This window comes from Passer domesticus, chromosome 1 (assembly GCF_036417665.1).
Source record: "Passer domesticus isolate bPasDom1 chromosome 1, bPasDom1.hap1, whole genome shotgun sequence".
In the NCBI taxonomy this organism is placed as follows: domain Eukaryota; kingdom Metazoa; phylum Chordata; class Aves; order Passeriformes; family Passeridae; genus Passer; species Passer domesticus.
The window spans coordinates 75,079,631-75,106,506 of record NC_087474.1 but is presented as its reverse complement, the minus strand read 5'-3'; the positions used below and the strand labels follow the sequence as shown (position 1 = coordinate 75,106,506).

The window sequence follows — 26,876 nt, the reverse complement described above, 5'->3', positions numbered from 1 at the left end:
GTAAGGATTATTTGTTAGGCGCTGATGGTCTTTCTCCATAAGATGAACTCAATCCCTCTACAATTTACAAAAGGAGACACCATGTTTTAGGAAACTCATGGAAAAAAAATTAAAATGGGTTATGGAATATTGTTATTGAAAAATCTCAGTCATTTTCAGAAGCACTGGCAACTGGTGTAATAAACACCCACGGGACCTAGATAGATGTTTATTGGGGTGCTTGTTGAAATAAGAAGTCTTTGCAACCTGGGAATAAAAAGCACACATCTAGTTTGAAATGAACATTTGTAAATAATATTCTTAAGGACATTGCCTTGTGTGGACCAATGTTTAAAGCATATTTCAAAAGTAAAATAATAGATAAATTTAATAGATAAACCTAAAAAACATAGGTGTATACTTACATGCTGAATGCAGTATGGTGGATTGAAAGAATCAAGGAAATCTGAGGCAAGCTTTTATATGGACTGGAGAGGTCAGGGAGAGGATAGTTCCTGATGTTAAATGTGTTGAAAGTGAGGTGGGTTGATAGGAATTTCTACAGTGCTGTTACAGTGTGTTTTCCGCCCATATTTACAATGTATATCTCTATAAATAAATAAATATGGGCAAAATATAGCTCACATGCTCTTCTAAAATCTGTCAGTGACAAGATCAAACTCACACAGCAGCATATCTCCTTCACTGCTAGGAGTGTTGCAGACCTCTTAATATCAAAAATTTTTGGTCATTGTATTGGCCCTGTTCTATCAGGACACCATAAGATGTCTGCTTCACAACAGACAGGTTAGAGCTTTCTGCATTTCAGTGTTATGTAGTTAATCAATAAGGGTACTGCATCCTGTGTGGTCTTAGAGGCAGTTGAAAATATATAAAATAAAATTAGAGAAATCCAAGTTGTTTTCATTCTGCAGCATTAGAGTTTTTATATGTTATTTTAAATGTAAAATACAATTCTAATGGTAATTTTTAAAAAGCAATTTCCAAATGTTGTATAGAATAATGGCAACTAAGTCTGAGAAGTATCAAGAAGTAGAATCAAGTTTATCTGTATTGGTTTTGACAGATATTTGTCTAACATCCCAATGAAAACCTCCAACTGGAGATTCCACAATCACTCTAAGCAGTCTATTTTAAGGCTTAACTGTTCCTACTATTAGAAAGGTTTCACTGTTTTCTAAATCTCACCTGCTGAAAGATAAGTGCCTTACTACTTACCCTGCCAAAGTGCCCAAGTAGAATGGATTATTCCCCTGCTCTTTGCAAAAGTCTTTATTTCTCCCTTAATGTATAAAATACTTTTTTTTTTTTAAATAAGTTCTAGGCATTTTGATGGACACGTTCCTGTTGAACATTTGCTACAAAAGCTGCAGTGCCTTTGTTTTAGTCATGTTATCCTAAACATTATGTCTCCTGTATGTTTCCTGTGGTATTTCTTTTCCCACTCTCTGCACAGACTGATCCAGTCAGTTCCTGCAGTGATTTTGCTCACAGTTCCTTTCTAAACTGCCGTAATACTGCATTCCCAAGGCATCAATAAATCTGATGTATTTTGACTATTTATCTTGCAGGCAATAAATATCTGTTTACAAAGTGCGTTTCGTGAATTCGCTCAAATTACATTTGGGCTGCTGCAATCTTGGAAAAAAAAAAAGAGGCGTTAAAGGTTTGATGTGGGAGAACATTGCATTTAACTTCAGGGGAGAGGTAAACTTGTGATTTTGTCATCAGAGGTGAAACAGCAGAGCCCTATTTCTTGCTAACGTTAAACCATTTATTCTTATTTACCTGTCATTTTTATTACAGGCATTCAGTCTGATGCTCATGACAAAAAAGTTCAGACATGCTTCAAAATGAATTCGTTGCATACCGAGTGTAGAAAACTATACTTTATGGATGGTAGCTGGAGGTGACTTGTGGTTTACCACTGATTATAAATTATTTAAAGGGAAATATATATAATTGATATTCAGAGCTGATAGCATCAATATTTATTGAGACATACTCTCATCTCTGGGGTTTTTTGTGGCTATAAACATGTGGATTAACCCAGGTATGTGGCACTTTGTACCTTGATGGGCCCAAGAGCTTTTCATGTACACTTGATCTGTCAATTATGCAAATATTTTTCAAAACAGTCTGAAGTTATAATTGGGAGTATGCATTTTTTTAATATTGAGATGGCATGATGAAAAATAAATTCTTACTTTCTAATAACATAGTATTTCCTCTAAGGAAAAAGGTAGTTCCTTATGCCGGGGTCGGCTGTTACTTGTCTCTGCCCCAGCACGGGAAAAAGTGGTTCTGGGCAGGCCGCGCTCTCGAAGAAGGAGTCTGGACTCTTGCTTTTAGGTCTTCAGTCGAGTTTATTATTTCTTATCTACAAAGATTTTCTGTCTGTCCAGCCGAGGTCTGATCAGCAAGACAGCCAAAGGCACTCTCTCAAGCCCACGAGGCGGTTGTCTCCTTTATAATGAAAACTACGTATTAGATATTTACCTTTAATTCCCAATACTTTCTGCCCTTGTTGGCAAGTGTACTCTTTCTATGAACCAATCCACACATGCCAACATCATCCTGAACATGGATGCCAAGGAGAAGAAAGAAGAAGGACAGGGTACGCCCAAATTCCTCCATCTTGGGACTCCTGATCCATGCACAGAATTCTAGACCCCCCTGTACAACATATAAAACCCCCCTGTACAGTGCATTCTAACTTAAGTTCTAACAAGTGAATAACATCCCCTCACCATTCAGACCTGAAATTCTCTCATCTCCTCACCTTCAGGTGTCATTTCTTTAAAAGGATCAAAGTCAAGCCACCAGGTACTTTTGGCAACATTCCAGGGCCTCTGAGCCCCCCAAGGGTTGTCTCAGTAGCTCTGGACATCCGGAGTGATGTACTGAGTTCCCACACCTTAAACAGGTAATGTAAATAGGACTTACTTAAGTGAATGGCACATGTATATATAAGAAGCCAAATTTCTCAACCTATATGTAGGCTCAGCATAAATTCATCCCTCTCTTGCATTCATCTACAGTAGCAGACAACATTGGTATTCACAAGTATTCCTAAACCTAACCTGCTTTGATCCTTTTGAATCTACACCCTAAGATTCTTCTGCCAGATACCACAATTGCCTTTTTTACTGTCTGCCCATCCCCAGCTGAGCAAGTGCAGCAGCTTGCTGTGGTGTACCTTGCCAAAGCTGTGAAAAGAAAAGTCAGTATTTGCAATGTGGGCTCGAGCTATGGCCCTTGCTCATGCTCTGGGGGACCACTGCAGAATGTTCCATTTTCCTGTCTTCCCCTGCTTTTTCTGTGGTCATGAGAAGAGATTTTTGTGTTTGATTGGTTTGGTTTTGCAAAGTACAAGTTGCTTTACTGCCTAATGTTAGATGTGTACTTTCTTGCAGACTTCATGGCAATAAATGAATAAAAGCAAGTAATTTTACTGCATAGCAAAAAAACGAGTGTCCAGTGGCCTTTTGGACACCAAGCTGCCATGCAGCTCTGCCCACCAGGGCTAATGAGATGTTCAGCTACTGAGATCAAAGTGGAAAAAATGGGCTTTAGCCACTGTTCATGATGTCTCTGTTATCTCAGAATTAAGAGAAGAGTTGATATTTTAAGCCTGCAAATTTTTTTATGTTTAGAAGTTTAAGGGAATGACACATGATCAAAGACTGCGTAGTGTTACAGAAATTTGTGTTTAATACATAACATTCATTCTGTTTAAACATGAAATCTGAACTTGAAGCAGAAACTAAAGCTAAAACTCTGAGAAGGTGCTGAATAGTTTATGTTTGGTGCATGGTCCACCTTGTGAGGTCCACCTGAGGCTACCTGAGTTAGGCAAATTCTTCCTTCCCTGCTGGATGTTTCACGTCCATGCTGCTGCCTGTATGCTGGCAAGATAAGACTAAGTGGGTCTGGAGGATGAGTGACACACCTCAGGTTACAAAGTAGAACAGTAGTGTCGAGAAAAGTAGGATGCCCAACACATACATGAGATACTGCTTAACAAATAATATCCTTATGATTCTTTGTTTGTGCCAGAAAATATGCATGATATTTTATCTGCAACCTGGTTGGTTTTTATTTAGTTAATGTCCTAACAAAGCAAGAGAAACATTCAGTGTGTATTGATCCTTTTGCTTACAGTGCTGATTTTAAGTATTTTAGGTTTTGGCACTCCAGTGTGACACGCTTAGGCATCATCTGGCCTTTATAAGGTGATTATTTGGGTCACTGAAAGTGATTTTAATGAGCTACTGAGTGTCACTAGTCACGATGGAATGTTTTGAGAACACATGTGCAAGACAGGGATCTGGACAAATAATTTTGGAAGAAATTACCTGTAACCTCTAAATCCACTTAAGTGTTGAAATGGAATAAGCAACTGCTAGGTTGGTCGCTGCATTTCTGCTGCTGACCTTGGAAAGTTTAACATGCAATTACATTTAAGCTATAATAAATTAGTCTGTTTGGTGTTTTCCAAGTTCCAGCACAATACTGGGATCCCATTATTTCAGAAGTTCTAATGCAATAACAAGTAATCCATACTATAAGGAAATCTGCTAATTAAAAATAGAACATCTGTGAATATCCAGATAGTGTTTTGGCCATATATATTTTCAAAAATTGATTATTACTGTTGGGGAAAATATGTGACAAAATAAAAATGAAGGGAAGTAGTTTACAGAAAAAGAGCATAATACTGAGAACTGTTTGGAGCTCTCCTATGAGTTAGGTTCAAAACATGTCTGATGAGATATGTTATCCCCTAGTCAGGTAACTCTGCAGTAACAGGACACAGAACATCCTCTTGGGTATATTTTTGACAAAGTAAATGGACCCTCCTAAACAGTTGCTTCAAGTATTCAGAAATGAGATTTTGGCACTTTTTCCCCATCATCAGACCTTCCTGTTTTGTAAGGTCTATGTGCCTTCCCACGAGATGCAGATGTAACCAGGCACCTCTTGTATCAGAGTGATATCAAGTATTATACCTTTCCCAGATTAACTGATATGTCACTGTCACAGAGAATGCTGTGATACATCATGCTGAGACAGGCATGTGCTACATGGGCTACATATCATGAAATCCATGAAATTCTGTCAATATAGTGTCAATGGCCTCATGGTGTGCCTTTTTTTTTTTTTTTTTTTTTTTTTTTTTTTTTTTTTTGAGCAAGAGAAAGAAGGGTGAAAGTAGTACTAAATTTGAACAGTCTCCTGTTATTTGGGTGAAGGAGAAATAAGATACTGTCTGAGGGTCTCTGTAAGCTGCCTCTGTTTGGGGGCCTTTCACTGAGGGCATATTCAGGAAAAACTGCCTCATAAAACTCTTAGGCAAATCATAGCTATAAATCATAGGCAGCAAAACAATTTCCCCCAAGCCAATGGCAAATCGTTGCTATATCTTGAGTGTAAATTACTAACAATCAGCAACACACCTAGGAAATGGAGCAAGTCTACAGTATATTTACGATTTATCAGAGCTGAATATACTTTTGACAGAATTTAAGATCTCCAGAAAAACATAAAGAAATAGGTTTGTCCCTTAGGTTGTACTTACTTACCTTTCCTGGGGACCTTCCTGCTAGTGCAGGAGCTGCTCAGTGCTACCTTTTTTATTGCTCATTCCCAAGTCTGTGGCAGTTTGCTTCTTTTTTGTTGTTTTTTTTCTTTCATCAAGAGATATAATCTGTTAGACAAGATAATTAAATGTGTATGGGCTAAATTCTGTTCTTATTTACAGAGTCTGCAGTAAATCTGAACTCACTCCAGTGACTGCAAGGGAGTCATTCTAGATTTATGTTATTATAAATGGGATCAGAATTTGACTTGTATAAATGAATATTAAAGAGGGAAAAGAACTGTTCATGTTCACACTCCTAGCCTCTGGCAAAGGCTAACTTAACTTCCTTAGCCTTCATCATTGAATGTGGAAAGGTTCAGTCACCACTACTCTTTAGGAAGGATTGAACCTGATTTTAGAGCTTCTGGAGAACCAGTCATAATTATTAATTAATATTAGTATTTATTATAAATGTGTTACTGCCAAAAAATTCTAAAGTAATTCTGACTTTATCTCTGGCTCTGCATTCATCTTTGGTAAAACTAAGGATCACTTCTGTGCTTCAAACACTTTTTCTCCTTCTTAAATTATACTTTCCTGTTAATACTGGTGTGAGAGGCACACTGGCAACCAGGTGATGGAGGTATGTACACCTTATTATGACAGAAGTCTGTATTTTTTTGCAAATTAGAGCAGGATGCTGCTCAAGGTTTCATGCCACTCTCTTAGCCTTGTTGTTTCCATAAAAGTCCTGATTTAATTCTTAAACATTAGGCTTTCACTGCGATTGGGCAATTCTTGGATATACAACATGGCAGAATGCTGAATTATTTAGTACTTAATTATGTGTCCTCCCTAGTTTTCTTTACTGTAGTGGAGAGCAAGAAAATGAGTTAAACATGCATTTTTGGTAGACATTTTTCTGAAAAGTAATTTTTTTTTTTAATACTATGGTAAATCAGTCTCTACTCAACTATAACCAGAAAATTATTCATTTTGAGAACTGGGGATTGTGGTTGAAGACTTTTTTTTCTCCATGATTGCAGGTACATAAATGCCCCTTTCCAGCAAAAAAACCCCTACTTATTAGAAATTAGGGAAGCCAGATTCATCTCAATTAGCACTAAGTTTCTGAGGAAAATGGGTGTTTCTGTAGAATTCAGATATAAGTGGCTTCATTATTTTTGAAGAATTTTTTTTCTCCCCTGACAAAGAAGGGGTCCTACAGTAGCTATAGTCAGTGCCTTATTTGCTAGTTATGTGCAGTGACTCCAAAGTCAAATACTCCACCCCTTTCCAATTTGCAAATATAAAATAAGAAAGTAGGTACTACTGGATATTTTTGGTTTACTGTTTCCCATTATTTTTCTCAGAAGACTGCAGTCTTCTTTAGTGATAGTATGTGAAGATATAAATTAGGTGCCTTCCAAGTAAAATCATATTCTATACAGTGAATCAGCAGCTGATTTGTTCAAAGGAAAAAAGGCCTAAGATGAGGATAAAGGAGGTTCAGGTGTCTGATCCTGGCATTGTTTCAGGTAGGGAGGGGTGGAGAACTTACCTTTGTAAGTGGTACTTCCTGCCTTGGGTTTTCATCTGTGACTTCTTTGCTTTATGACTTAATGGACTCATGATCCTTTTCTAGCAACTGCTCACCTCCCAGTTTTCTTCTTCAGCTATAGACTTCCACAGTTTGGCTGTAGCAATAGACTTTTACCACTTAAGTAGTCTAAAAATGGAATATCTGAGCATGTACAAACTCCATTTGATCTTGAATAAAATAGACTTGTGTCGGTAGAAAGCCAAATTAGTTTGTTAGGGGTTTTTTTAATAAAGAACAAGCATTGTTTTTGTCTTGGTTTTTCTCTCTTCAAATAGTTTGATTAGTGCATTTTTAATACGGAAATTTCTGAGAATAACACAAGCCAAACCATGAATAAAACCTGTAGGCTGACAGAATAAATTTCAAAATTAAATGTATTAATTTGTGGAGGAAAATGTCCCTATCACATTGAAAGTGTCCTTGCTCACAGCCAAAAAGATGCTCTGACATATTTTTCCAGTGAGAGTAAGAAAGTAATCCCCTTTTAAAATCAAACCAAGACTGGCACTTTGTTGAAAGCTGTTAATCAATTTAGAATATAAATTCCCATATCAAAAAAACCCCCCAAACTTATCAGGGTTCGAATTCCAGTGCCTATTCTACTTGTCATTATCCATTAATATGTTCCCTTCTAGAGGAGAACAATAAACCCCTGCTGTCATGTAAGGCAGGAATGTAGCCGGTAGTCATCTTGGAGCTTTATAGTCCAAGGTTTCGTGTATTTTTTAAAATCACCTAATCATTTCCTAACAAGTAATAGACAAGGTGTGGTATATCTTATATATTTCATATGAGCAAATAAATCAAGTAATTGGCAGGGGGGAAAATTATCTGTCGGGTCCAATGTACTTTTAAAATATACCTTTTAATTCTTATCTTTACTTGATTCCTCACTCTCATTGGTAGAAATGTGATTTTTGGGTAACCAATGCTGGAGCATCATTTTCAGTTTATCAGTGCACTCAAAATATGATGCCAGATATATTTAATTCAGAAGTTGCTGACTTGAGTCAATCTAGTGCTATACTCATGTACCTCTGTGTTTGTTCTTTATTCATCTTGTTTTCAGTTTGATACACAAACTGGTGTTTCACACTTGTATTGTCAGAGTAGAAGGTATTTCTTTTAAAGCTCCTTTTATGTAAAGTGCAACTAATGTAGTTTTCTTCAGATGAAAACTTGGAGTCCTCTAAGTGTGATTCTCTGTCATCTCTGACCATGAAATCAATGCATCTTTGTGTGTCGGTCTTTTAAGTCTTGGATAGTTCTCATACTTTATGTTGAATGAAATTTTATTCACATAGATGTGGAACACCAGCAAATCTAAGTAGTGATGTACTAAACATTTGCATGACAGATTATATTTGGTGGCACCAGAACATGTTTCAGAAAAATGAATACTAAAATCATCTATAGCTCATCAGAAGTCCAGATAGCTGCAAAACCCATTACATGGCTGGCTCAGTGATACTGCACTTGTTTCTTCATAGCAAGAACAATTCATAGCAATTTGGTGCAATAACATTTAATTTGTTCCCTTTCCCCTCCTCCTCTCCTGTGACAAGGCTGCTCTCCTTGAAGATGGCAGGCCCTAGAGGAGAGATGAAAGTTGCCTGTTGTGACTGCAGCTCAAGAGACTCTCAACAAAACAGCATTTTGGAAATTGCCTTCACAATGCAAACCGTTCATTTGTGAAAAGTCAGACACAGGTTACAAAATCAAATTGCCGTATAGTCTCCCAGAAATTCCTCAGTATCTAAATCCTGAATATCTGTTGCTGAGATGAGAGGTTGGACAGCTTCTTTCAGGGGCAACAAGCACCTCTCTCAAAGGCAAGGTTATTTGAGGAGCTGGTTGGGAAGGATGCACACTGATCTCTAATAAACGTTTTACCATCAGAAGTTCTTGTGTTCCCTTGGATGATCAGAGCAGACAGAAGGAATATGATGCTGAATCAAATGATTCACATTATCCATCTACTGTAGTATACTTACTCCAAGGCTATGCAGTTAGCAAGGCCATTTCTATGAATCTTAGAGGAATTTTTCTGCTTTCTTTTTTATCAGGTGCTCGTAATCAAGGATGAAAGATGATGATTCCAGATGACAGTTTGAATTTGCAGCTTTTGGAAAGGAATCAAATACAAGGAAACCTCTCCCATTTGTCCCTTCCCACGCCCATTTTAATTAACTTGGTTGTTTTCCCTTGGCTTTTTTGGTTGCTTGGGTTCTTTTGCTGGTGGCTCATGGCTTATTGTTGGTTTTAGTTTTGGTGATTTGTTGCTTTATTTTGGTGGTGGTTCTTGTTTTTGTTGTTGTTTTGGGCTTTTTTGGTGAGTGTTATTTGGAGTTGCCAGTGGGGTTAATTCCTTGGCTGTTCTGTCAAATGCTAGCTTCTAGTACAGATATTTGTGTATATATGAACAACTGTTTTTTAATAACCTGCCAAGAAGCTATAATCTTCCATTGCAATCCCTCGGGATTTAATTAGAATGGTTTTCCACAGCCTGACATGTTTATGGGGCATAGGTAAAGAGACAGTTCATAAAGCTGTCAATTTTCTGAGAAATTAAAGAAAAATTGGGCTGCTTAGTGCCTTGGCAATTCCATGCTGCTGATACTAGCATTGCAAACAATGAAATCAAAGGCAATGTAACAAGATACTGATGCATTAGAGATGGGGAGGGTTTAAAATTATATACAAAGGCATTTGTCAATTTGAATTTGAATGCATAAGGGGAGAAATATGGAAAACAAAATATGAACTCCAGTAGCTGCACAGGTTTAAACAGCGCAAAGCTAAAACAATGGTGTCTTCATTGCTTTAACAGTAGCTGTAACTTTCCTGGGGCAAGGAATGAAAACTGTGAAAGGAAGTAAGTCTGGACTATGAAAACCCTTCCTATAGATTTCTGAGTTCTTTGCTGACTGGAGTATTAGGATACTTGTTCATATAACAAAAGGGTCTGAGCAATTTTTAGAGGTGCAATTCACAGTATGTTCTCATAGCTGATGTAATCCAGGTCTTTTTGAGACTCTGTTATGCAGTGGCCATTGAAAACAAATCAACTTCCAAATTGTCTTATTTTTAGTAACTTTTCAATCAAACTATTAGGGTGTATCTGCATCTAGTCACCCTCTTTAATATAAAATAGCAACTATTTCCCCTTCTTCGTGGCTCTCATGTGTGGTTGTTTGTTAAAAAGGAATTAGAGTTGCCATCTCTGCCTGTCCTGCAAGTTCTCTGTAACTTCACAATAGAGTTAAATTGGTATTAAGAGCAGTGAAAAATGAGAGTTTGGAACATGGTTTCAATAGCAGGGTGAGGTTGAGGAAACTCTGTAGCTGGGTTGGCATTTAAACAGAATTTAATTAGGATAGCTCATATCTGTGTTTAGTATCAATCATGAACTTCTATAATACACTTTAATATGACTGAATATAAGGTCAGACACATGTTTCATCTTTGCCGTTCAACTGGAATAGCTTTTGCCTAAGTTCTGGGAATTACATTTTAGGAATAAATATGGACAAGTCAGACAGGCTGTGGAGTGTTCAAGAGGAGGCTAACAGGTAGTGCACAAAAGAAAAGGATCATGATTACTCACCAAGTAAAACCTTTTTTAAAATGGTGTTTCTCTTGCTTTCCATAGAAAAAAAATTGGCAGACAAAAAGCAGTTTTCTGATGTATGAGGGACACCTCCCCAGGTCCAGCAGTAATGAGAGGAAACAATTTGTTCATTTATCAACAAGAATGACTGACATTAGGAGGGACTTTCTAGCTGTAACTAAGTTAATCCCTGGAATGACAGGTTATGCAGTCTTTGCTAGTGGAGGCTATTAAGGAAGTTGGACAAATTCTTGCTTGTATGTTCTACCTGCTGTAGTGCAAAGCAGAGAACTGTTCTGGTTCTGGTGTTTTGCATTGCACTTTCTGAGAACTGGTGCATGGGCAATGTCCCAAACCAATAAATTGTCACAGCTCCAGTTAATCAAGAATCACTGTGTAGCAGTTACTGTGCTCTGCTACCACAGATGAGGCACTTGAAAACCCAGGTATTGCAAAAGAGGTGTTTAAGAACCAGTAAGGGAATTACATACATTTGCTTTATCCAGATCTTGGACTGTATTTGAAGCTGCTCAGGTATAAATAGAGCAAAGCTGAACAGTAGTTTTATACAGAGCATATGGACTAGGCTCCATATTTCACCTCAAAGTCAGCAGAAGAGTGTGACATTTCAGACTGATGGTGCCTTGGCCTACTGTTACCTTGTGTCCTCTCTCTTTACCTCTGCTTGTCCACATATTCATCTATTACTCCCTGGCAAGACAGCTGAGTGTCTTTTGTGTCTGGAGTTTGTTCATACAATGCAATGCAGTGTGAAATGCAATGAGACCCCACACTGCAGGCTCCAGGCACCATTTCAGTGGCAACCACCACCAATGATGTCAGCATTTACTGTGGATTAATTTGTTTAATTTTACTATACCATTTCTCAAGCCATGTTGTTTCAGTTTCATTTTGTCTGATTCTGTGTCTCTATGGTTTCCCCTTTTGCTCTCATTTATTTATCTTTATTAATATTCCTATTCTTTTTTTTTTTTAATTTTCCTTTATGCCCAGGTCTCTTCTCTGTCCAGCTTTTTAAGTTATAGTCATTACTCCTATAAAATATATTGTAGGAGCCAGCAGACACAGAGTTTGTGTGATGTGCCTCTTATAACCATAAAACACCTTAGGGAGAATACTTTCTCAGCCCAAAACATCATATTTTTCCCTCTTGCAAGATTATTTAACTTCCTGTCTTTTTCTCATTTCTTTTTAGATTCCTACCATACTTACTAGGCTGGTGGGTTTTTTTCAAGCAACTATAAAATAAAAGTCACTAAGCCATTGGATCTAGGGTATTTTTTATATATATTTCTACACATACATGATAAAAAAGGGAAAATAAAAGTTTACGAGCAGAGACGCTGAAAAAGAAAGGAATGGGAGTCAAGGAGAGTCTGTGCTATAGGTCAGCAAAGAACACAGAGATTGAGTGCAGATCAAAGAAAGTTAAAAATTATTTGACAGCATTTGATTTAGAACAGCCATGCTGAGAAGTCTCCTGTAATAATTTATCCTACCTTTCAGTTGTAGATTGCTGAGCTGTCTTGAAAGAATTCAGAAACTCTGGAATGCAGCCACTCTTTTCATTTATGATTTGAGAAGATGGGAAGCAATGTAATGTGTCAATGTGAGATCAAGATGTCACCCTCCATCAGGATGGCTCTCAATGATTTTCTGTAAAAGGCTGTGAACTGAATATTCATGAAAAAGAAAGAGTTTATCCTATGATTTATGAGGCTGATTGAAGAAAGCTTAGAATAAAATGTCAGAATGTAGAATTGTACCTCCTTCTGAGTTTATTTCATTTTGCAGAAGCTCTCACGTTATGACTGCTTTTGCTGTGGTGGGGAGGTACAATACAAATGGAGTGCAACAGGCTGTGCTTAAGGTTAGTGTGAATCAGGACCTGGTGTGTTCTGTGCCTTAGAGACTTGCTTCTCACCTCAAGTGTATGTTAGAATCCTACCATTCCATTGACTACAATCCTGTTCCTCCTGAATTTGGCCCCATCATTCATTGCAGAGGCAAAAAATATAAATCATAAATGAATGCACAGAGGAAGACAAGCTAAAATGGCACTCATCAAGATTGAACTGTACTGTCTCAACTACAAAAATGTTTTAGGAATATTTTACTAGGATGCTAAACAAATCTAGTGGGCGCTTCTGCTTTTAGTTATGGAAGGCTGCCTTGACATCTGTAGCATCTACTGCAGTGCAATGTCCCTGCTGGTGCTACTCCTGCTGAATTCACATCAGACCATATCCTCCAAACTCATGAGGCTGGTTTAAAATTCAGAGAAAAGTTCATTCAGGGTTCTGAGATTTGGGGCTTTTAGAATTGCACCCAATGGTACATGTTTATGAGGTAAACAATATCAAAGTGTGTAATCAAAAAGAATAAAGTAGAATGTCCAAATGTGCTGGAACTCTTTGTACTCTCACCACCCTTGGTGGTGGCCACCAGCGAAACAACAATAACTACACAGAGAGTGAACTGAGGAGTGTATTTTGCTGGCAGTAAATGCCTAATAATAATAATAACAACAACAATAATAATAATAATGCTCTGAATTTTTCTATGACAATTCCACTTTGGTTTAGACAACAGTCAAATTAGGGTTGCTGTTTTCACTGATGGACATGCCCTGATTGGCAGTGGAACATAATTCAAGTATAGAAGGTTTCTGCTGCTTATCACAGGAAATCATATAAAATTTGCCACAGATCTTTAACATTTTTCTTCTATTTCTATAATGTTCCTTTATAAGGAAAATGACCTGTAGGAATTTAATTCATGAGCACAAATTAGTTGCCAATAATTTTTTAAGGGATGCAATTTAGTTTTTAGCTAGAACTCAGAGAAGCTTCATCTAGGAAAAAACCCATGCATTTAAAACAAACAAATATAGAAACACAATGATGCTGACTACTCATGCCTGACCAACACATTTCTTGTGGGAGAAGGAAGTCTGAGTTAGAAGTTTCCAGAAAAAGTTGATTAACATCAACTTCAAGTCTTAAATTTTTTCAGTGTGGATGGTGTTTAGCATGTCTTCAAGAAGGTATGTAAAGGTATGAAACCAACTTTTGAGTACACACAGTACGCTGGCACTTCTTTTCTACCATATTCTAAAAGGAAAAGCAATGATAGTAAGAACCATGACAATATGTGTTTCTCTGTAATTGTGCTGCTATTTGATGGCTAGATAACCACTGTCTGTAAAAGAGACTCCTTGAACAGTGAACCCAAATATACAGGTCTACATCATCCACATCTGTTTTTATTCAGCTGTATCTGATCCTCATCCTCTGGTTTGTCTTTAAGCTTTTGTATGACCTCATTAGCAAGTTTCTAATACTTATTCTGTTCCATTTTGAGACTATATGTAATTTATTATTACCACATACCACTTCTAATTCTATCTTGCTTTGTATTAGAGGTTCTTTTCTATTTACCACACATCCTGTATCTTACTTTTGGGTCTTCTTCCCTTGCAAGTATCCGTCTGTGTGCAGTGGTTTCAATGAGCTCCCACTTTCAAGTTTTGCTACATTTTAAGCAATAAATATGACTGAGCTGCTCACTCTTTTACTATAAGTATGATCCACTGTCACTTACTTTATTTGGGTGCCCAAGTCACAGGTGAGTTTAATTTCTTACTGCAGCAAGAAATCTGGAATGATTGGGTAGCCTGTGACCAGTCATGGTGGTTTTCACTAAGGCCAGCTGATAAAGGACTTTATTTAAAGGACTTTATCAGGGCAACCAGCAATAAGGGTCTAAGCTACGTGGTTTTAATTATTCTTTGGAAGGAGTGGTAACTTTAATGATGTCAGATGATGAAAACTGAGATTCTTGTCAGGAAAAGGAAGAAACTAAAGCTTATTTTTTCAATCTAGGAGCTACGAATTTCAAGGGGACTTAAAGTGTGTTAGTTTAAGCAGAAATACAAGATTTTTAATAGGCTTGTATAAGCCTGTCTGAGCTATCCCCACTTTTTTCTTTGAATTAAGACTACTTTGATTAGAATGTTTATATTAAATTCAGCATCCCCTGATTTTTTCTAGCTTTGTGGAAAAGTCTTTTGAGGCTTTTAATGTATGATATTTCCCCTATTTCTATTTGAAATCAGAGTACATGTAAAATGTGTATTTCCAAGATTATTAGAGTAAATGCTGTAACACTGCAGCACTAGATCAAAGGATTCACCAGTTGCAATGTAGATTTTACCATACTCGCTTTAAATGTGACTTCAAATGCAATATCTATCACTAATGCTTGTGGCTTTGTGTTTTTTTAAATTGCTGTCTTGAAAGATCTACTTAACATCTAATTACCAACAGTTTGCATTAAGGTTTGTAACACGGAAACAAGGCCTTGCTTTAGCCTGTTAATGTGGGGTTCACTCCAGTTCACTGTCTTCTGTAGACCTGATGTAAGATGATATTGCTTTGATACCTTGAGCTGTACAGTGAAGAATGTAGGTGCATCTTTCTTTTATCCAGCGATACATTTGAGCAGCACTTCAGGGAAGTTGTTCAAGTTCCTGATGGATTTATGTAAATTGTGATTATTTTGGTATGGGTTCAGTCTATGCAGTAAAGACAGAGTTCTGTGTTTCAGTGCAATTTTCCAAATACTGCATTTTGAGGTGTGACTTATGATACTTGGTTTACGTATTTTTTCCCACAGATTCTGTGTCTATTTCACAGGCAGCTAGTGAAGTAGGAATTCCAGTTTCCCAAATAACCAGAAATCTTAGAATCATAGAACTACAGAATGTTTTGGTTTGGAAGGGATCTTAAAGATCATCTAGTTACAACTCCCCCTGCCATGACCTTCTATTAGACTAGAGAGGAGCTCAGAGCCCTGTTCTCTCTGCCTTGATGGGCCCTGAAATATTATTAGGATTCGACTGTATTTGTCTTTATATCTGTGTAAAGTCAGAATGAAGCTGTCCTCTTGAATGATGCAGATAATTAACTCCCTATAATCTGTATTACTTGTCCTTCTAGTATTTCTGGAACTATGAATGGATATCTGTGTCTTTTCATTATCTGAGTTGAGCTCTGCTCTGCTTTTTAGAGAATATTTTCCTAATGGAAGGATTTTAATCTACTGATGGTATTACTTATTATTTTTGATTTTATTTTCCAAGCCATGGTTACCTTGACTTTTCTAATCAGTGTTTCTCTAATTTTGCCTCCCCCAAAAAATCTGGTTATGATCTATCTGAAGTGATCTGCAAGCAGGTTTTCTTATGTCAGACACTATGTGCGAAGTCCAGTAGACAAGAAATTCAGAGATCTGCTGTGGCACTGTTACTGTGATGTGCTGTCTTGCACAGAATGTTGGCCTGTTGGGCTGTTCCCAATAAGAAGGAGAAGTTGAAGGAGAAGTCAGCCCCAGTGGCAGTTACCTGTGTACTATGAGTGAGCCATAGGAGGCCAGCCCTGGGTGTCACCCTCCCCTTCCTTTGACATCTTTTTCAACTGTGGACTTGATACTGTGACTTCACACAGCATTGATGCTCACCTTTGCTGTGCACCTCCCAATTCCATCACCATTTAAATAATTTTGGTCACAAAATCTTTCTAATGATGTAATTGCTTCCAGCAAGCTACAAATAACCTTACCATTCTTTTGGCTTGCACTGTCACTGTGGAACCAGTGGAATCTCAGTTTCTAACCCTGTGAGTACCCCTAAAGTTATCTTTTGGTAGTTTTAGACCAATACATCTGTCAGTGTCAGATGCAAAATACAGGTATTTTCCATGTGATTTTTTCCCCAGGGTCACCTGCACAATACATAATTCACACATTTAGCATTTTTAGGGAAAAGTTGATACTAAGAAAGGCCAGAAATGGGAAAATTTCTGTTATCCTAAAAATTGGATCATATTTCCTGTGCAGAAGGTTGCACAAGCAGTGCTTAGTGTAAGCAGCCACCCAAGGCTCAGAAACTGAGAAAATTTGGTGGTTTTTAAATGTCCTGTTCAGGTGCATGCAGCAGGGAAGCACCATGTCACCTGCTGCACATACATGTAGCTACCAGGGGCTCTAATGAGAGAGAGCAATTTTATGCTCAGCACTTGGCTGTGGCTCAAATGGTGGTCATGTCAAGAGCCACAACAGGCCATGGGACTCTCAGATGAGGAAAGGATTTTAAGATCTAAAGCTGCAAGTTAGGTGTATTTGTGAAGGGGAACGCAATCAAAGGGTACATTTTTTTAAGTGCATCAGAGGAAGGGGCTCTAAACACCCTCTCCCGAGGAATTCAGCTGCATATCAGTGAAGGTAAAGTGGATATAAGAAAAATGCCATGTGTATGGAGAGCATTAGGAAAGGTCATATATTTCAAGAAAGAATATTGTTTACAAGGAGTGTTAATAGGTTTCAAGGGAAATGTTAATTTTTTTTCCTGGCTGAAATAGCTACTGTAAGTTTTTAATGGTTAATCATTCATTCCTGAATTTTTATATTAAGCATTTCATATTACTTTATTGACTTAACTTTTATGCTCTTCTTCATTTTGACAGTAAAGAATGACCAGGCAATACTCTTTGAAAATTGGAGACCATTTGCAGCTGCTCTCTGCTGAGGAAAGTGAATAATAGGGTGCCCTCAAGGAATTTCAAAGGTATCACTCAACAGAAACTTTTGTGTCTGAAGAAAACTAGATCATTTTATCATGGTAGGCATACTGATATGTTTGCTTTAATAAAATGCCATATTTCTGCCTTTAATCTCTTGTCAACCAGCTATTAAAACCCCAAAGTGTATGCGTGCAGCACATGTAAACACTTGTAGTTTCTAGTTTGTCACACAACATGCAAACAACGCCTGTAATTTTTGTTTAGTGAGCAATCTGTAATAAACTTACTGAGTAATGGCAATAAGGCTCTTTTTCTCACCCTTTTCTCAAGCCAACGAATCAATTTGGTTTAATTCAATAATCCATGCAATTTTTAAAAAGCATTATCTAAATCCTGTGGAGTCCTCCAAAGTGGCCAGATGATGAAATAATGACAACTGTTTTCCATGTAAATAGTGAAGAGCACCTGAAATAATAGCAGTGTTGGAAGATGATTACTTATGAGAACTGACATTATGTGCCTCGAGCCCCTGGAATTTTGCACCTGCACTGAATAGTTCCCCTTGTCTTTCAGCATGGCAATTCTGTGCTGTTAACTCACTCATCATTTCTTGCCTGTTAAAGCAAGGCTTGAATCGGTGCCCACAGTAATAAAAGCTTGCTTTGGGAGCAAAAGACATTGTTTGTGACCCGCTTGCTTTGGGAGCAAAAGACATTGTTTGTGACCCAGGTCTTGTGGTCCTTGCGTCATGTTAATTCAGAAATTCCTCAACATTTTTGTGGATAAGGATACCTTAGCGAGTTTGGGAATTGTTACAAGTAATAATAGAAGACTAAAAGATAATGTTTTCTGAACAATAACAGATAAACATCTTCTTAATAACAGTTATACTGTTTATGAAATAGATTTAAAAAATAATTCCATTAACACATATCCATATCCTTTCTGTCAATCCTTATGTGCTCAGTATTTCAGAAACTGGTATACACAAAAGAAGCCTGTTTGTTGATCAAACACTGACCCAAAAATGCAATGATAAAGATTAATAAAAACTATGCAATTGAGATTGTCAGCAGTCATATATCACATCAGTGAACCACAAGTATTGGGAAGTGTTGGTGGTTGAGAGGGAAGAGCAAAGCCTCACATGCTGTGGCTGCACATGTTTGTGTCTACGGGACAGACCCCAGCACCTGTTTGTGAACAAATTGGGAGTGAAGATTGCATCTCCCTGAGCATGGTGGAAAGGGACCCATAGTTACTCTAAGCCAGTAGCAACACTGTCAACTGCCTCTTTGTACCCATCCTTTTCCCCATTACATTAACCCTTGTCAGTGTTTCTTTCAATAGAATAATGTTAAACTTTCTTATTTCTACTTCTGAGTAAGTTTTTCAGTACCACTACTAAGTTCTGTGTCCTTTCTTTATCTCCTGTGTTTTAAGATGGAGTTTATCATAATGAAGTTAGGGTTAGAAGTAAAGAAATGTAATAAATTTCAAAAGTTACTATTTCATTGTTGGTATTCCATAAATGGAACTTGTAGTAAGTTTTCATGTAGGCGGGTGGTCAAGAGAAAAAGCCCTTCATATAGCTGTGCAAATTGCTTTCCTTTTATTGTTACAGTGTTCTCGGTTTTCCTTTATTTTTCACTGGAGTAGCTACTTATACACATGCGAAACTAATAATTTTTTTTTCCTTTCAGAGAAAGTTAATATTCCTTTTCTGTGTTGAATTTCAAATACATGGTGTCCTAGGCTTTTTGGGTCCTTTTAAATCTCCTATTAATCTTTATTTTTGGCTAATTCACATAATTTAGCACATTTTCCCACCTCTCTATTACCTTACTTTCTCCTGTCATGTATTTTCTTTGTTTAGTTTGTTGGACCCATGTTCTACTTCTTCCTAAACTTAAACTGGTAACTAGTTTCTAAACCATAGGAAGATGTTCCTGTAATCTATTATTTTCACTGAACTTTTTCTTTAGGTATGGTACTTCTCCAAGCATTTTTCTATTTAATAAAAATAAAAAATAAAAAAAAAAAATTAAAAAATTGACCCTGCTGACCAATCCTAATGCATTGAAAACTCATTGGCTTACATCATGGAATTTATGCTCAACTGCCTGTTTTATAGATCTTCCTGGGATTTTTTGTCAGCCTGTTAATAATTCCTGGAGTTATTCTCATATCCAGGATTGCCACTAGCACTTTTTCATTCACATTTCATATAAAAAAATATTGATAAAATGATTAGTATAAGTTAACCATTACCCAATAAGGACTAATAAATTATTGAACAAGTCGATGCTGTGTATAATCATAGCTTGGTACCTTGCTTATTTTTACTATGCTATCTGCTAAGTATTTTTTAATCTTTTCTAATGTATTAATATCCTCTACCAGATTCTTGCTAGTTACTTGAACAATTGTAAATCATGTAAGAGCTTTTGCTTTGATTTAGAGCTATCTTGAGACCAATCTTGAAGTTGGAATTTCTCTCTCAACATTTGGTTCAATGTTTGCTGTTTCTGACTTATGATTTAAATTATTTTTTTCTCCCCCATTGTTTCCTGTTGTGGCATAACCTTTGACAACTTTTCCATATTGATAAATTGTGGATCACCCACTCCTGTGACACATCTGCAAGGGACCTTGCTCTTGTAGTCTGGTACATCTTTTTAGTTCCTGATTCCTGTGGTCTCCAACATTAAATGTTTTTACCTGAGTCTGATAGCATCTGATGGGAATTTTATCAAGACTGTGTCTGTAAGGTTTGCAGTGTTCTTCAGCTCTCCCAGGAAGTCATAGGATATTCTTTCCACTAAAATGTTTGCTGGAAAAGGCTTTTTAGCAGTAATAGAAGGCTCTTGCACTGTCAAAATAAAGAAATGCTACTATTAAATGTTGGAACAGGGTGGGCTGTTTGATCAAGGTGTCCTCTTGCTTTCTTGTGTTGTCTTATGCTTTGTATTTATGCTAGTTATTTATCTTAACCAGTAGACCTGGTGGTGTTTCTGGATCCTGAGACAAGATGTGTGTTTCAGACAATGTTCCATATCTTTTCAAAGACTAAATGTGATTCACTATGCACTTCTTAGGTTTCTTTCACTGATATGCCATGGGTGTGGATAGATGGGGTTACTGCTTAATGTTGAAAAGTGAAAAAGGGAAGCTGTGGTGTACAATTATGAATTAATCAGGAAATTATTATTCTGTTGTAAAACAACTGTAATCTGTTACAACCATTAAGTTTCTCTACTAAATTTATTGCTGCCAATTTGCTTTGTGTAGTCTGGATTTACTACTTACAAAATATGATTGCAGGAAAAAGCTGTGCTTCTTTTCTGCATTTTGTAATGGGACTTTTTGTCAGTTCGTTTGAGTGTGACAGGAGGTCTGACAGACAACTGATGAACCATAGCAGTTCTTGGGAAAGAGTGCAGGATGCTGCATTTAAAAACTGACTTTTATACGCGTGAATATAATTTTTCAACATTCTAAAAGCATGCATCAAATATGTCTTGAATTACATATTTTTTGCTGCATGGAGTCAGACAACAAGCAGGCAGGCAGTAATTAGGCTAGAGCTGCAAGAAAAATTCGTTTCATGGTTATTCTTAGGCTTAGACTTTTTTTTTTTCATTCCTGGAAACAAAAAGTAAATTGTTTAAAGCCTTCTTGTGTGCATGTGTCTTGTTTCGAGTATAGTAGCTCAGCTCTGATCAGGCAAAATAGAAAACGGAAATGTGGCTTTGCAGGAAGTTCTGGCCATGATAACACTCTGCATTTGTTAACAGTAATTTGAGTCTTGGTCTTCACTGCAGTCCTTCAGAGTATTCAGGGATGTGCAATATCATCTCCCTTACATGTGGTTGTCTTTGGGATGTTAAGCTAGACAGGCATCATGCACGCTTCCTGGGACATGTGAAAGGCCAGTCTCCTATTCCTGCCCAAGAGAACTCTTATTATAGAGGAGTGCCTACAGTGCTAGAGTTGTGTGAGAGTCTTTTGTTTGAGTTCTTTTTTATCGTAATATTTGGCAAGGCAAATGTGGTTATTTTCTCAAGAGATGCTCCCCCACTAAAAATAAAACATGCTTTGTGGTCTTTGCTTGCTTTGGGTCACCTCAACAGGGCAGGCAAAAATTTATGCAAGTAAAAATGCACAAAGTGTTCTGTGCTAATCTGTATGGCACACTGGAAGAACAGGATCAACTCCTCAGTCTGCCATCATCTTTTCATGCATATTTGGGAAAAATGCGTGTCTGCTTCCTCTGCAATCTGTAAACACTTCAGAACAAATCTTTATCTGCAGTACAGAGTATGAAGCCCAGATTTTAGCTTTGTCCTCTGGAAAGTATTTTCAAAATGGCTTAGTGGCATGTCTCTAGACCCACATTTCAGTGCCAAGGGTCAAAGATAAAAATGAATGTTGTGGTCTCATTTTAGTCCTGTTTCTATCCAGGCTTATCTAACACATGCCTGAATTTGGAAAGCAAGGATTTCTGTGGTCAGAATAGAACTGGACTGGTTTTGGGAGGTATGTCGGGAATTACAAAAGCTAAACCTGTTATTTTCCTCTTGCTCAAACTGAAAACATAAACGTAAAAGACTCAAGCTACTTGTGAGGCACCGTGGTCATGCTTTTTGATGTAGAATAAAGGATGTCCTTCAATCTGATTAGATAAGGTAGTCTGTTCCTCCTTCTTGATGACATAGTAGTGGAATGCAGGAGTGGGGACTGAAATCTCAGGGTGGTAAAAGGTGCACAATCTGCAATTAAGTTGGGGGTTGTGTATGTCAGGTGCCTGCAAACCTGTTGCTCACGGAGTAACAACAAAGCTGAGCTGTTTGGCAGCAAAAGCAGCAATCATGGCAAATCAACAGTATAAACACTGTTACATCCCATAGCAGGGTTTCCATTTTTCCCCAGATATAGGATGAAATAGTTCAGAGACCCCCTTCTGTGAATACCTTTCTGGTATTCCTGCAGGGCAGAGATTTACTATGCAGGGTGAACTAGAGCAGAGAGACAGAGCTGTGTGTCATCAGTGCACTGAAACTCCTCTCTGTGCACATGCAGTCGTCCCAAGGAGCCCTCAGCACCGTGGTCTTCCTGCTCTGCTGAGAGCTGTTTTTTTACAGGATCACCTTGAAGCTGCCATTGAAGAGTAGAGTAATTCCTTCTGATATTGGTGGTTTGCATGTCAAGTAACCAAGCGTAAATTCTCGTGTGGTGGAAGTATTTTAGACAGAGTAAGGCTTTGGAAATCTCTAAAGGAAAAAGCAAAGCATGGGAGGCTTCTGCCTGATGTGAAGTGTTGCTGAATGCTCAATGCTTTCAGAGATTTAAGAAACCAACAGCCACATAAAAAATCCACTCTCAGAAGGAAAATTCTAAGTATGGTAAATGCAATTTGGCTCTGATAGGATCTACCTCCAACTCCTATTTCACTTGGGCTTTTTCTTTTTGTTTGCAGCAACTGGCAGGATGAGATGACAGTTTTTATTTCTGATGGCCCTGTTAATACTTTTCACTAACAAGGAAAGGGAAAAATTCTCTGCAATAATATTGACTTCTTATGTGATCTTGGGTAAGTCACTAGACTATTGTGTGCTCAGCTTCCTCAAGAAGAGAACAATACTATTTCTGTAGCTTGCACAGGTGTTATGACTGTTGCTATGAATAAAGGATATTTTGTTTTTCATGGGTTGAACCAGCACAGAATGTTTTCAGTTCTCTCTTTAAAAAAAAAAGGAAGAATGTTTCCAATCAGTCAAAGTGCTTTGGCTAGCATATATTGAGTTATTCCATCATGCTGTATAAATGTGAGGTTTGAGGTTTTTGATTTTTTTCTTTGTATGTTTGTTTTAAAATATTTAATTTTTTAAAATCATAGGTGAATTTTTAAATGAAAACTGTCCTTCTGGGAAAATCAATTCTCTCTAGAAAATATTGAAGCAGAATGTTTTTTACATTTCAGACAGTGAAGTCCTTAGCATTTCTGAAATAGCTCTGTCAGAAAAAAACCTCCAGCTACTCTTTGACATGTTCAATTACTTCCTGTTCCACCCCCCATATTTTTTTCAACCAAACTGTGTGTGAGTTTATTGTAACAGTAAAATTCTTTGAAAGATGAACTTGCAGACCAAGGTGCATAAAAGAAAGCTGAGGTGACTTTAAAGAACCTTTGCAGCCTTTGGACTCCAGTCTGATTTATAGATACTTGTATTTGTGTGTCTTCTCTCCTGGGGCTTCCCAAGGAATCCAAAGAGTGACAAAATTTATTCCATGTTAAATTCCAGCACTGAAACATTTTTCTAGAGTTCTGGCATTGGCGAAAGTTATTATTCCAATGTGTATTTAGGGTACCTCAAAAGGCAACTATTGAGCCCTTTTCTGTAATGTTTGACTGTGGCTTTGCAGAGACTGCCTGTTCTGTCCCCTAGTGCAGGTCACCACCTGGGCACAGCCCCATTCCCCAGCAGTGTCTGTGCCACCAGCTCTTCTAAATGCTTTGGAGTTATGGTTACACTGTAGTCAGCCATTTGAACAAAAATTCCTATCTTCTTGATCAAAACATGAGTGCTAATAACAGCTGGTAATTTGCCTGATAAGAATTTCTTAGTGCTTGCATGATTTTCTGGATGCCTTGAAGAGAGCTTTTCCAGATTTCAAGTGCAAATTTTCATGTAGGAATGAGCACACTTTATCAGGTCTTACAAAAGCCAAATGCCAAAACCTCATTCAGAAATTCATAGCTTGTCTACCCTCTTTCTTCCTGTAAAGGAACTGAAGAAATATTTCTTTTATGTTAATTAGCTATCTGCTGGAACTTGTTATAACAAGACAGAAAGCAAACTTCCCTTTTTGGTGAGCAATCTTGTGATTGAACATTTCTTACCAAACTATAGTTTGTAAATAGGAAGAAAAATCCCAGACTGCTTAAAACATAATTATTAATGTAACAAAGCAAGGCAGGAACAGCATCCAAAGAATTCATGTTTGAAGTCACAGATAATCCTGTAATTGCTACTTCTTGGTAAAATTCTGAGTATGTGAGAGTGAGCCTTTATTTTTAAAATGGCACATACACATCAAAGACATTTTCCTTGTCTTTCATACAGCTTTCTTTCAAGTAAAGAAACACCCACACAGAAAAAAAAAAAAAAAAAAAAAGTTCTGTTGTGCTTGCAAGTCCGTTCATTTCTGCTCAAAGTAAATGCTGGTTTTCGGCAGCCTACAGATGGAAATGTGTTTAACGCTGCGAAGGTGAATTGCTGCTACAGCAAGGACTGGAAGTGGATGTCAGCACAAGGGAATTATTATCTGCTTTCTTGTGACTGGTTCTTTGCTGAAGGGTTTTGGACTAGCCATCGCCAAGCTTAGAGCAATGTGTACTTCCTCAGTTGCTGATCGTCATAAAAACATCATTAAAGGAAAATTTGCTTTAGTGGGGATGAAAACATATTGTAGGTTTCAGTATTAAAGCTGGAATCCTGACTTCCACATGCACGGAGGCTGCTAGCAGAACTGTCTGGTCAGCTTTCCTGAGAGTAGAGGCCTTACTTTTTTGAGGTAAAAGATGTCAAGAATCTGCTGTAGGATTTTTCCCCCACTGTGATTAGCTGGGACTTGAACATCACTTGTACCAAAACTAATTAAGCACCTCTATTTTAACAGAAATCTGTTTACCAATACTCACACTTAATAATAGAGGGTAGTCTATATATTTGATTTTTTTATCCTCCTATAGTCCTATACTCCTGTATACTGCAGGGTATGCAACTGCATCTTCATCTCCACAAAATTTTACAGAACATTTTTAAGTGTTCGGTTTATCGGAATTTCCAATTTTCTTGAAGTGAAAGCAGGAGATGGTGGAAATTTGGTGTACCCTGAGTCATAATTGTGCTCACTTGTACCTTATGTTAACTACTATGTGGTGGGCTAACTCAGGTGCCCACCAGAGCTGCTCTATCACTCCTCAGCTGGACAGGGAGAGAAAATATAGCAAAAGGCTCCTGGGCTGAGATAAGGGCAGGGAGAGAGCACTCACCGATTACCATCACAGGCAAAACAAACTCAATCTAGGGAAAATTAGTTTAATTTATTGCCAAACAAGTCAGAGTAGGAAAATGAGAATTAAACACTAAATCTTAAGAACATCTTCCCCTACCCTTCCCTGCTTTCTAGGTTCAGCTTAGCTCCAAAATTCTCTACCTTCTCCTTGCAGTGGTGTAGGGGGACGTGGAACTGCAGCTGTGATCAGTTCATCACATGTCCCTACCATTCCTTCCTTCACAAAGAGAGGGCTCGTCACATTCCTCCCTGGCTGTGGTGTGAGGTCCTTCCCATTGGACACAGTTCTCCTGAAATTTTTGCAAGGTGAGTCCTTCTCACAGACTGCAGTTCTTCATCAGCTGCCCCACTGTGGGTCCCTTCTGTGGGGTGCAATTCTTCAGGAACAACCTGCTCCAGTGTGGATCTCCACAAGGTGACAAGCCCTACCAGCAAACCTGCTCCAGGCTGGAGCAGCAAACCCACTCCCCTCTCCATAGGGCTGAAAATCCTGCCAGGAGCCTTCTCCAGCATGTGCTTCCCACAGGGTCGCAGCCTCCTTTTTTGTACATCCAACTGGTCCTCGGGGTTGGAGGTGGGCTGCAGGTGGATCTCTGCTCCACCGTGAATCTCTCGGGGTAGCGGCAGGGGAATCTCTGCTCTGGCACCTGGAACACCTCCTCCCTCTGCCGCTTCACTGACCTTGGTGCCTGCAGGACTGTTTCTCTCACATATTCTCACTCTTGTCTCCAGCTGCAATTGCTCTTGTGTGACAACTTTTTCTTTCAACCTATTATCCCAAAACTGCAACCACTGTTGCTCAGCCTTGGTTAATGATGGTTCTGTCTTGGATCTGGCTGGCAATGGTTTCATCAGACATGGGGGAAGCTCCTGGTAGCTTCTCTCAGAAACCACCCCTGGAGCTCCGCTCCTACCAAAACCTGGCCCCAAAAATCCAAAGCAACAAGTCATTGCTGTCTCTGCTAAAGAGCCTTTTATGAATTCCTGAAAAAGGTCCATCAAGACTGTGGTAGTGACCTCCCTTCTTGCAGTTCATGTTGAATATAAATCTTTTGTATTTTGTTTCTTCTACTGCCCACCTTCTTTTGTCTTGAAACTGTAAGATTGTTTCAGTGTGGATTACCTCTTGTTCGGTGTGTGTCATCACATAATTGGGTTGATGTCCCTTCCTACTCCTGAAGTATAGGTGGCAGTAAATGCCATATTTTAATCCCAAAGGTAGTGCTCATTTAGCTTTGAAAGGCATCTGCGATTTTTTGCCTGTGCTGAGCACAGGTACCAGCACTTTGTGGCCTTGAAAGAGTTATTCTCTTGTTTTCCAATGGGTGCTTAAAACCACAGAGTTGGTATGGAGCACTGGGATGTAGGTGAAGTGTTTGGTCAGTTGTCTCCCTG

General features: G+C 38.1%; 1 long non-coding RNA gene across 10 annotated transcripts in view; it reads left to right on the top strand.

The window, feature by feature from the left end:
• The window catches only part of LOC135303331 (uncharacterized), a 127,966-nt gene that overhangs the window by 89,805 nt on the left and 11,285 nt on the right, over nt 1-26,876 (top strand). For 6 of the 10 annotated variants that reach the window (XR_010364800.1, XR_010364819.1, XR_010364813.1 and 3 more), the window contains 4 exons: nt 17,343-17,443; nt 21,864-21,938; nt 22,879-22,992; nt 25,636-25,787. This is a non-coding gene — a long non-coding RNA (uncharacterized LOC135303331). The remainder of the gene's footprint in view (nt 1-17,342; nt 17,444-21,863; nt 21,939-22,878; nt 22,993-25,635; nt 25,788-26,876) is intronic. The other 4 variants (XR_010364806.1, XR_010364801.1, XR_010364799.1 and 1 more) reach the window with 2 other exon arrangements.